Raw genomic sequence first — 12,803 nt, forward strand, 5'->3', positions numbered from 1 at the left:
AGAGCGACGAAAGGCGGCTTTGTTACGCATGGATCCCCGCTTAGCTGAGCTGGGCACGAAAGATTTGGGAGCTGCCGCTAATGGTCTACTCTTCGGTGACTCTTTCGTCAAAGAACTGAATCGCCATGTTTCCCTGATGACATCTTGGAACAAAGCCAAGTTGTCTATGAAGAAGGTTTTTCAACCTAGCCCCCGTTTTTCCGGAAGGGCTGGACGACCGCGGGGCCGGGCCGCCAGCCGATCTACATTTCAAGGCTCCAGGACCTTCCCACAGTCTCAAGCTTCCTACAGGCCACCGTACCAGCAAAGGCCCTTCTACCCACGAGGAGCAAGCAGGGGCAGAGGCACCCCGGGATTTCCCAGAGGACGTTCCAGCTTTGGTAAGTCCAAATGTTTTCTATCCTTCTTCCCCTCTTCGGGTTGGGGGCCGTATATCCCGTTTTTTCCACAACTGGGTGTGGATTTCGTCAGACTCTTGGATCCTCCAAACGGTCCAGGGTTTCCACATAGACTTCGTATCTCCCCCCTTTCAGATCTGCCGACCTCGCCCTTCCATCAGGTCTGCGACCGACCAGCTCCTCATGGAGACGGAGCTCAGAGCCTTACGGGACAAAGGGGCAATTCAACGGGCTACCGACCCCGAGGGATTTCTCAGTTCCATTTTCCTGGTACGCAAACGCACCGGGGACTTCCGTCCCGTGATCAATCTCCGGGCTCTCAACGCCTTTGTAGTTTATCGCCATTTCAAGATGGAGGGTATCCATCTCCTACGAGACCTTATGTCAGGAGGCGATTGGTTCACCAGGCTGGACCTTACGGACGCATACCTCTCCGTCCCGATACACCCAGTTCACAGGCGTTTCCTCCAGTTTCGATGGGGCAGGCAGGTCTGGCAGTTCAAGGCTCTTCCCTTCGGCCTCAGTTCAGCCCCATGGTGCTTTACAAAGCTCCTGAAGCCGGTCATGGCTTTCTTTCGCTCCAGGGGTATCTGGTGTATAATATACCTGGACGACATCCTTCTGTTTTCAGGTTCCAGGGAGACTCTGCTTACCCAGACGGACTTTGTAGTCCGTACTCTTCACGATCTCGGTTTTCTCGTCAATACCCTCAAGTCCGAACTCGTCCCGAGTCAGCGCATCCTTTTCCTAGGCTTCGAGATAGATTCTCGGACGGCTACGCTCCGTCTTCCGAAAACGAAGATAGTGTCACGACTGCAATACAGCAGAGGATCCTCCAGCAGAAATTGGGAAGGCGCCTCCTGGCGGAGATGGAGAGCCGAGCAACGGAACACCGAAGTGTAGAACGGACACAGGAGCGTAGCGTAGTACAAATAATCAGGAACAAAAATAATAAATAAAAATAATAAGTTCAGGGGTCAGGCAGAAGAGTAGTCGGGGTCACAAGCAAAGGTCAGGGCAGGCAGCAAACAGCAAAGGTCAAAAACTAGCCAGAGTCAGAACCAATAAATAACAAGCAAATTCAGGAACGCTAGTGAAGGCTATTAGGCACTATCACAGGCAAAGGTGAAGTGCATACTGAGGGTTTAAATATCCCTCTCAATCTCAGGATCCTCCTACCTCCCTGATTAGGGGGAGGAGGAAAAAAGATAACTGTCGCTTTAAGAAGCGACATGAATATTTATGTCGAGGCGCGCGCCCCGTCAGGATCCAGTGATCTCTGCGGGGACGCGCGTCTATCCGCCGAACGGACCTGGCGGCGGCTCCCGCCAACGGAACGAGCAGAGGGCTGGACGCGCGGGCTGCGTCTCAGCTCCCCTACCCGCGGGACAACGGAGGAGGTAACAGTACCCCCCCTACTATGAGAGACATCCTGGCGATCAGAGGCAGGTTTCTGTGGAAATTTTTTATGGAACGCACGAATCTTAGCAGGAGCATGGACATCGGAGGCAAGAATCCAGGAACTCTCCTCAGGACCATATCCCTTCCATCTGATAAAATATTGAAGCCTCCCTCGTTTCCTTCTAGAATCTAAAATAGCCTGCACTTCATATTCTTCCTCCCCTTGAATAATGACAGGATCAGGAGTGCGAACCGTGGAGGAGTATTGGTTAGAAATTACAGGTTTCAGTAAGGAAATATGAAATGCATTGTTGATGCGTAATGTTCTCGGTAAGACCAGAGAATACGTAACTTCATTAATTCTTGTCTAGATTTTATAGGGACCAATATATTTAGGACCTAAAGTTCTGGCAGCTTGTTGAAGTTTCAGATATTTCGTGGAAAGCCACACATAATCACCAGGGTTAAGCACGGGTCCTTGCGCGCGATATTTATCTGCCGTTTTCTTTTGCAGCTTTTTAGTGCGCTTCAGGTGTTCAGCAAGAGCTGCCCAATGGTCCTGTAAAACACGAAATTGTGCTTCAGCTGCCGGAACCCCTGTGGTACTAGTGTCCTGAGGCCAAAATGAAGGTTCATATCCATGAACTGCTTTAAACGGAGACATTTTTAAGGATTCGTGATATGAACTATTGTAGGACCATTCAGCAAGATGTAGCAGCAGTGACCAATCAGACTGATCCTCGGAAACATACATTCGAAGATACTGCTTGAGAACCTGGTTGGTTCTTTCAGCCTGCCCGTTAGATTGAGGATGATGAGAAGAAGAAAAATGCAATTCTATCCCCATGAGTTTGCACATTGCTCTCCAGAATCTGGAGATAAATTGCGACCCTCTGTCGGAAACTATTATTTGAGGGACTCCGTGAAGACGTATAATTTCCTTCATGAATGTGTCAGCCAAGATACTAGCTGACGGGAGATTGGAGAGAGCAATGAAATGAGCCTGTTTGCTGAAAAGATCAACAACCACTAAGATGGTAGTGTGACCCCTGGAGGAAGGAAGATCTGTGACAAAATCCATGGCTATATGTTGCCATGGACGCTCAGGAACCGGGAGCGGACATAATAATCCAGCAGGTCTGGTGCGTGGTGTTTTATTGTGACCACAAACGTTACAAGCTTGTACATAGTCCGATATGTCCCGAGACATAGTAGGCCACCAGAAATGTCTCTGGAGAAGAAATTTGACATTACGAGTTCCCCGATGACCAGCTACAGGTGAGGCATGACCCCAGGAGAGAACAGCATTACGAAACCGTGGTTGAACATAGAGTCTACCAGGAGGGGTTATATGTCCTGTAGGCCGAGGCGTTTGTGACTTAGAAATATGCCACAAAAGTGTACTATGGATGGTGGCAATTATCTTCGTAGACGGTATGATAGGTTCAACAGGAGTCTCTCGATCAGGTGCCTCATGCTTCCTTGACAGTGCATCAGCTTTAGTGTTCTTGGAGCCCGGACGAAACGAAATAGAAAAATTAAAGCGAGTAAAGAACAAGGCCCACCGAGCTTGTCGAGGATTGAGTCTTTTAGCTTTCTCGATATATACAAGATTCTTATGATCAGTCAGAATCGTAACAGGAACCGCAGTCCCTTCAAGCAGATGTCGCCATTCCTCTAAGGCCAATTTAATAGCCAATAGTTCACGGTTTCCGATATCATAATTTTGTTCGGTGGTAGAGAAAGTCTTAGAAAAATACGAACACGGGTGAAGGCGATTGGAAATTTGATTTCGCTGGGACAGTATGGCTCCCGCTCCAGTTTCTGATGCATCAACCTCCAAAATAAAGGGCAAATCAGGATCAGGCCGTTGTAAAATAGGTGCTGAAGTAAAAGCCAGCTTCAGTTTCTCAAAGGCTCCTTTAGCTTCCGGGGTCCAAACTTTTGGATTAGCCCCCTTCCGAGTGAGAGCAATTATAGGAGCGATGATCTGAGAAAAATTTCGAATGAAACGACGATAGTAATTGGCAAAACCTACGATTTGCTGTATACCCTTAATATCAGAGGGTTCCTTCCAGTCTTTGATGGCTGCCAATTTGTCAGGATCCATTTCCAGTTGCCCAGCAGATAAGATATAGCCCAAAAACTTCACCTTGTCACATTCAAATTCACATTTCTCGGCCTTAGCAAATAATGAGTGTTCTCGTAACCTTTGTAATACTTGGTTAACATGTTGCCGATGCTCCACCAGATTCTTAGAGTAAATCAAAATATCGTCGAGATACACCATAACGTGGGATAGCAACATGTCACCGAAAATGTCATTTACAAAGCTCTGGAATACCGCTGGGGCATTACATAGCCCAAAAGGCATCACAAGGTATTCGTAATGTCCGTATCTGGTATTGAAAGCCGTCATCCACTCATCACCTTCTTGAATCCGAACCAAGTTGTATGCCCCACGAAGATCAAGTTTAGTAAAAATGGTGGCATCCCTCAGTTGATCATACAGTTCTGTAATGAGCGGCAGAGGATACTTGTTCTTAATGGTTATTTTATTTAACCCACGATAATCGATGCAGGGGCATAATGAACCGTCTTTTTTAGAAATAAAGAAGAAGCCTGCTCCCGCCGGGGATGCTGAAGGTCTGATGAACCCCTTTTTTAGACTTTCATCTATATATTGAGCCAAAGCCTGATTCTCCGGTTGAGATAAGGGATATGTGTGTCCCTTGGGTGGGTTGGTGCCAGGTAACAATTTTATTGTACAATCATATGCGCGGTGGGGAGGCAAAGTCTCTGCTTTTCGTTTAGAAAACACATCTAAATAATCCCAGTACTGAGAAGGTACCAATTGACGAGGATCTGTAGCAGGAACTTCTAGAATTAAATTCAACTTGGTGGGAGTCTTGCAGCAGTTCTCCAAACATTCTTTACTCCAAGCCAGAATCTGTCCTTCTCTCCAGTCAATGCTGGGATTATGTTGTTGAAGCCAAGACATTCCTAATATGATGGGTATATGTGGGCTGGACAAAACATCAAATTGTATTTCTTCAGTGTGGAGAATACCGACTACGGCACCAATAACTTCCGTTTGGAGTGACACGATCCCAGTACCTAATGGAGACCCGTCTAGAGCAGCGATAGAAGTCTTCAGAGATTTTGGCTGTAACGGAACATTATTTACCAGAGCCCAGGTTCTGTCTATAAAGTTCTCAGCGGCCCCTGAATCGATGAAAGCTTGGGTGGCCACTTGGTGGCCTGGCCACTGTAGCATGATGGGAACAAAAAGTCTCTGAGTCTGAGGAGGTGTAGCAACAGTAGCACTTAGTGAAGCACCTCCTATCTTCACTAAGTTCTGGCGTTTCCCGACCTCCTGGGGCATGTAGAAATCAAATGTCCTTTTTTGCCACAATACAAACACAACCCCAAAGTTCTGCGGCGCTGTTTCTCCTCAGCTGTAAGATGAAGTACAGGGCCTATTTCCATAGGTTCATCAGCAGCAGCAGCAGCAGGTTCTGTAGGGGTCTGAAAAATGGGACGAACGGGAGGTCTAAACTGACGTGGCCTTCTGTCGCGTTCTCTGTCTCGCTCGAATCTTCTTTCTTGACCTCTGGCTTCTAGACGCAGACATAATGCAATCAGATTTTCCAAATCATGAGGTATGTCACGATAGGTAAGAGCATCTTTTAAAGACTCATTTAGACCCCTACGAAAGGCGGATTTCAGAGCACTGATATTCCAGTCAGTCTCATATGCTAACGTGCGAAATTCTACTGCATACTGGGCCACCGTTCTACTTCCCTGTTGAATCTCCAGCAAATTGGATTCCGCCGCCTCTCGTCTCCCGGGAGCATCAAACACTGCCCTGAACGAAGCAATAAAAGCGTCAGCATCTTCCAGAATGGGTGAATTCTGTTCCAACAGAGGTGATGCCCATGCTAATGCTTCTCCTTTTAAAAGGTTGATAATAAAAGTCACTCTGTTATTATGAGAAGCAAAGGTGTGAGGATGAGCTCGGAAGTGTAGAGTGCACTGATTCAAAAAAACCCTACATTCCTGGGGGTCTCCGGAAAATTTATCTGGCAAAGGCATCTTGGGTGCTTTGACCGGTGTACCGAATCCAGGTGCTGGTGAAGATGAATCAGATGATGCACCTTGGCCGACGGGAGGAGACAGGTTGGTAGCCATGGATCTGAGGAGGTCAGCAACATCATCCAGTTTACGTTCCAAAGACTGTAGTTGTGATGCATGAGCCGCCAGGACTTGATCCTGTCTGTCTTGACGATTGGACATCCTTGCCAAATCTGCGGGATCCATGTCGGGCCTGTGATAACTGTCACGACTGCAATACAGCAGAGGATCCTCGCTGCAGAAATTGGGAAGGCGCCTCCTGGCGGAGATGGAGAGCCCAGCAACGGAACACCGAAGTGTAGAACGGACACAGGAGCGTAGCGTAGTACAAATAATCAGGAACAAAAATAATAAATAAAAATAATAAGTTCAGGGGTCAGGCAGAAGAGTAGTCGGGGTCACAAGCAAAGGTCAGGGCAGGCAGCAAACAGCAAAGGTCAAAAACTAGCCAGAGTCAGAACCAATAAATAACAAGCAAATTCAGGAACGCTAGTGAAGGCTATTAGGCACTATCACAGGCAAAGGTGAAGTGCATACTGAGGGTTTAAATATCCCTCTCAATCTCAGGATCCTCCTACCCCCCTGATTAGGGGGAGGAGGAAAAAAGATAACTGTCGCTTTAAGAAGCGACATGAATATTTATGAGTTAGCCGTTTGCGCATGCGCGAACGGCACTCCTGACGTCGAGGCGTGCGCCCCGTCAGGATCCAGTGATCTCTGCGGGGACGCGCGTCTATCCGCCGAACGGACCTGGCGGCGGCTCCCGCCAACGGAACGAGCAGAGGGCTGGACGCGCGGGCTGCGTCTCAGCTCCCCTACCCGCGGGACAACGGAGGAGGTAACAGATAGCTTCCATTCGGAAGGAAATTCGGTCGCTTCTTCGCCAAGACTCTTGCTCCCTCCGTCTCCTGGCTCGGGTAGTGGGTCTCCTCTCGTCCTCTATTCAGGCGATCTTCCCTGCTCCACTACACTATCGGGCTCTCCAATGCCTCAAGGCTCATCATTTAAGGAAGTCACCTTCTTACGACCAGGTGGTCCAGCTGACTCTGGAGGTCCGTCAGGAACTTCTCTGGTGGCTACGCCACATGGAAGCTTGGAACGGTCGAGCGATCTTCGGCTCTCGACCGGATTTTATTCTAGAGTCCGATGCCAGTCTTCTGGGTTGGGGCGCAGCCTCCGCCTCGGAGGCGACCGGAGGTCGCTGGTCTCCGGAGGAACGCTCCCTCCACATCAACTGTCTGGAGTTGATTGCGGGTTCCTTCGCTATCAGGAGTCTAGCCAAAGACCGCTCGGATTGTTGTCTCCTACTGTGGATGGACAATTTCTCAGCGGTTCGTTATATCAACCGCTTGGGGGGCACTCGGTCGAAGCAACTCACGGATGTTACGAAGGACATTTTCGAATTCTGCCTAGCTCGCAACATCACCCTGCAGGCGGAATACCTTCCGGGAGTCGAGAATCTGCTGGCGGACTGGTTCTCCAGGCACTGGCGGGACGCGGGCGACTGGAGGCTCCACGGTCAAGTCTTCCGAGATCTCCAACGTCGGAGAGGCCCGTTTCACCTGGACTTATTTGCGTCCAGGACGAATCGCCAGACGGAGAATTTCTACAGCTGGCTTCCAGATCCGGAGGCGCTGGCGACGGATGCCTTCATGCAAGAATGGCCGACCTCGGGTGCGTACGCGTTTCCCCGTTCGCCCTCATTTCAAGGGTCATCCATCATTTGCGTCGCGGCGGGGGCTCCTTAGTCCTAGTGACGCCTCTTTGGCATGCACAACCTTGGTTCCCGGCCCTGCTGCAGTTGTCTGTCCGGGATCCTCTGGCTCTTCCGTCCTTCCCCTCCCTTCTGTCGGACCCAGAGGGTCAGATCCACCCGCTTATCCAGGACAGTCATCTCCTCCTGGTGGCGTGGACGATTTCGGGCGACTCTTCCCTAGCTCGGGCCTATCGGAGGAAGCTCATTCCCTACTGCGCGACTCTTGGGCTCCAGGTACCCGAAAGTCATACCGGGCAGCTTGGCGAAGCTGGGCTTCTTGGTGTGTGGGACGACAGGTGGATCCCAATTCAGCCCCTCTAGAGTACGTGCTTAACTTCTTAGCTGAGTTATTTTCCTTGGGCAAATCGTACCATACCGTTAACGTTTTCCGTTCAGCCATTTCCTGTGGTCATGTGGGGGTTTCAGGCGAGCCGGTGGGTAGGGCTCCCCTGGTCTGCCGCCTTCTTCGCGGTATTCGGTTGTCCAGGCCTCCGGCTCCTCGCTATAATTCTTTGTGGGATGTTGCTTTGGTACTGGATTTTCTTAGATCCTGGACGGACAATGATTCTCTCCCCGTCAATTATCGGCGAAACTCACATTCCTCTTATGTCTTCTCTCCTTTCGTAGAGTTTCCGACGTTCAGGCTCTCGATACGCACGCAGTTTCGTTCTCCCCGGAGGGACTGGTGTTCCAGATTCACAGGAGGACTAAAACTCTTTCCTCGTCCATCTCCTATCCTTATTTCCTTGACGATCCTAAGATCAGCGTGGCCAGATGTGTTCGATCGTATTTGTCTCGTTCTTCACTTGTGCGTCCTCCTTCGGTGTCTCAACTCCTAATTTCTTATGTTAAGCCATTCAAGGCCGTCTCGTCCCCTACGCTGGCTCGCTGGGTGCGCTGGTTTCTCTCTTTAGCGGGGGTAGATGCTTGTTTTGGGGCGCATTCGGTCCGGGGGGCGGCGGCGCCTTGCGCCTTTAGGTCCGGAGCTGCCTTGGCTGACATTCTCAAGGCGGCAGATTGGTCCCGGGCTTCCACCTTTAGGGAATTTTACTTTCGCCCGGTTCAGTCCGCGGCATCGGCATTACTTTCTGGCGTTAAAAATGCAAAATAGGAAGCCTCCTGTCTTGCCTTAAAATTGGAAATTATTCTAGCCTTGGTGCACGAATAATTATAATTTTAATAAAGACAGGAGGCGAGTATTTTCCCTCCCGGCCCTTCCCATGTGGGGTAAGTTTATAGATGTTTTTACTATTCTCGGCTGTTTTAGGTGCTCCGACTATTGTTTTATGCGAGTTTACCTGTTTTCCTGTGTTTCTGCGGCATTTTCCATGTCTGGTAGACTCTGGTCCTGTTATGGTTTTTCTCTTTCTTTCAGCGTGAGATCCTCGCGGCCAGTTCGTGACTCATCTATCCGTTTGAGCTCTGTTGGCTGATTTCGACGCGACTCTACTGGTTCCTGGTGGATACTGGTTCCGGTTCCAGTTTTCCGTTTGGAGTTTTATCTGGTTGTTCGCTGTCGTTTGGTTGGAGGACGTTTCTTCAGTCCGGTTCACAGCGACGAAAGAGGAAGAGGAGGATGGTTTAGGGGTTTATATAACTCTGTTGTACTGTGTTTCCATTGGTTATTTCCACTTATCTTGTTAACTCTTTCTTTGCTGCTACTGTGAGAGTAAAGGAAGATATGCAAAATACTCGCCTCCTGTCTTTATTAAAATTATAATTATTCGTGCACCAAGGCTAGAATAATTTCCAATTATAATTTACTTTTGAAATGAAATCAGAGAAAACTAAATATCAATACAGATTAACTCGCTCTTTTCAATATGCATAGTACATTTACCAGTGATAGAGCCAGTGTAATTACTTTATACATGTATCCCTTCTATTTTCATTATCTGCTCTGCTGCAGCTTGGGTGTCTGCTTGTTGATTTTCCGAGGTTATTAGGGGAATGGTGGAAGTTGACTGGAAGGAAATCTCATGGGATTGCGTAGCCAGAGATGGTGTGTTAGATTATTCCTATTTTATATTAGATGTTATCATTGTCCTTATTTTTTATTATTGTTTTAACATTTATTACAGTTATGGTCAACATTATTGGCATTTAGTATTTTATACACACTATACTATTTCATACAGAACAGCAAAGTAAAAAAAAATAATTCACCAGTGATAAACTGTCAGTACTCACATGACTTGAATTAACTGATCAATGATGACCTTAGTATTTAAAAGGCTACCTTTCCCTGTAAACAATGGTGAAAACAAGAGTGCTCTCTGAGAGCTTTACAAACACTATTAACACCAAACATAAATATTCTAAAGGGTCCTAACAGGGCCTGACTGGGAATAAACACCAATATTTGGACACCTGCCAATTATATTTTATTGGGTGGTCAAGCTCATGTACCCCAGGGCCCCAGGGAACCCCACAATGCCATCTCTTCCCTCAAACATGTCTGTGTCATCAAAAGCAACTTCTCTGTGCCATCTTTATCCCCTAAACAGCCTGACTGTGCCATCTCTGCTCCATAAACAGCCTGCCTGTGCCTGTAAGGACTTACCAGGAGTTGGAGCCCAGTTGCAGGAGATGGCGCACACACTTGCAAAACACTGGAGAACAACAGGATGGAGAATTCACTTGAGCAGTGAGAGTGTGCACGGAGACAAAACAGGTATGCGGTACAGACAAGGAATATCCAGTAGCAGAGTCAACCAAATGCAGAGGTCAGGGCCGGCAGACAGGGTTCATAAATGTGTATCAAAGCAGAGATCAAAGTCCAGTAAATCAGGCATATAATTCTAGCACCTCCAGCAGCAAAAACACACAACCAGATACTGGGCTGGAGGTGAGGCTGATCTTTAAAGCTTGTTGACGAGGCCAGGTGAGAGAGGCAGGGTTCAGTCCATAAAAGAACTAGGTAATGACACACCAGTGAGTATAATTCCAGCCAGGCCTCTTTAAGGGGCGGCCACACCTTGCGGTCTGTGGTACTCTGGATGATGCCTGACAGTGCCACCTCTCTCACTGAAACTGCCTACCTGTACCACTTCTACCCTCTTAACAGCCTGTCTGTGCCACCTCTGTCCCTGAAACAGCCTCCCTGTGCCACCTCTGCCCCTTAAACAACCTGCCTATGCCAGTGCTGCCCTTAAAACAGCATGCCTGTGCCACCTCTGCCCTTAAAACAGCATTCCTGTGCCACCTCTTTCCCATAAACATCCTGTCTCTGCCACCTCTGCCCCTTAACAGACTGCCTGTCCCATTTCTGCCCCCATAACAGTCTATCTGTCCCATTTCTGCCCCTAAAAAAAGGATACATTTATTCACCCACTCGACCTTCCGTACCCCCTTACCTCACTTGAGGATTTCTCTGGTCTAGAAGACAGTCGAGCAACACTGGGGCCACACTGATGCCAAGCAGGAACCTAGGCAGCAAAAGAGAGCAGTAAGCTCTAAAATATGATTTCCCTTTATCACTCAACATATTCATCTATATTTTTCCTTCCAAAATTTCCCCCCTTCACTTGTCTTTGCATCTCAGTAGCCTCATTTTGATTACTTGTTTTCACCCTATATACACAGAAACTCACAGAAATGCAGAAGATTATAGGTTTGGCCAAGCCATGGTGTTAAAACAAATGTGAATTTAAAATTGCAGCTGTAATGGTGGTAACAGTGACTGCTTCCAATAATAAAGTTCATAACGTTATAAAATCACATTTTCTACCCCTTTACTAGAAGGTCCGATAAAAAGGCTTGTGGCCTATGAGGAATTGCTTGTCTTAAATTTGGCACCTCTAGGAAGATTTCCATGAACTGTCTCCATGAAAAGGAACACCCAATTGACCTAAAGGGCCTGAAAGCCAAGCTTGACTAATGAGGTATTATATATCAATAAGGATTCTGTTAGAAAATATAACAAATGATTACCACGTCACCCCATTTCTCTTAATACAAGTCCCTCAATTGTTCCAATACCAAAAATGATTCATAAGTGAGGTTGGTACAGTGAACCTCCATAGTAGAGGAGTCAGACTACACACACTGGATGACAGCATAGAATCGCTGGGCTTAACACCTGTTCAGTATAAGTAATGTCAGACATCAAGCCAGGAACATCAAGTCCAAATTAGAATGCTTAGCACTAGCTAACGCTAATGAAAAATAGTCATCTCATTTACTTGATGGAAATGAATACTTCTCAGATACATAGCACAATTAATCAGTTGCTGGGGTTGACAACATAAGTGCATAAAAATAAACCCTCAAAATAAATCATATACTTAAAAGAGGAAAACAATGTATTTTTCTAGATATCATCCAATGTCTTACAGTAAATTATAATGATATCTGGATTTCAGTGGAAAAAGTTCATGCTGAGACTTGTTATAATTGATCCTGAAGAAAGCCTGGCATGAAATTCAGGCAATTTGGAAAAAAAAATAATTTTCACATATGTCTACTTTATAGATACATTTTTAAGTGTGCTGTTGCATTACATTACCTAAAGCTATACAGAATCTGCTGGCACTCAGATGTAAAGTAAATCTAATATAAATTATGGGCTACATTGCACGTGCCTGAAGAGGGGGTTTTTATATTTAGGTTGATTGTTTTATCTTTATTTCTTGCTTTAGAAGTACATTAGTGTCCATGGGTGGCTGTGGGGGCACTTGCCCACTGGAGCAGCAGCAGGGGAGAGAGAAATGTAGGCTGTTTAGAGTAGGTTGACATAGTCATGATGCTGCAAACCTGCAAACTTTCTGGCTCTGGCTACCCAGAGTCCCCCTTGTGCGATGCTAACATTTGTTGGTTGTTTCTTCACTATCTGACTAAAGGCCCCTGGTGGCCAATCCAGGATTGCTCCATCCACACGCATGGTAATTCCCATCCATACATTACAAGCATTACTTTAACTTTTTGTATTTTCCTAGATTTGGGGTTTTCCATGGTAAGCCATCTTAGTCAACCCCTTGCAATCCCCTTGTTACTGACTGCTAAAGACACACAAACCTTTTTAACCCCTTAATGACAATACTGTTTCTTACTCATAGTATATTGTGGGACAATGTCTCTTTTAACATTTTTCAGTGTTGCTGTTTAGCTGTGAT

Source organism: Sceloporus occidentalis, unplaced genomic scaffold (genome assembly GCF_023333645.1).
Source record: "Sceloporus occidentalis isolate IW3139 unplaced genomic scaffold, rSceOcc1.0.p SCAF_18, whole genome shotgun sequence".
Classification (NCBI taxonomy): Eukaryota; Metazoa; Chordata; class Lepidosauria; order Squamata; family Phrynosomatidae; genus Sceloporus; species Sceloporus occidentalis.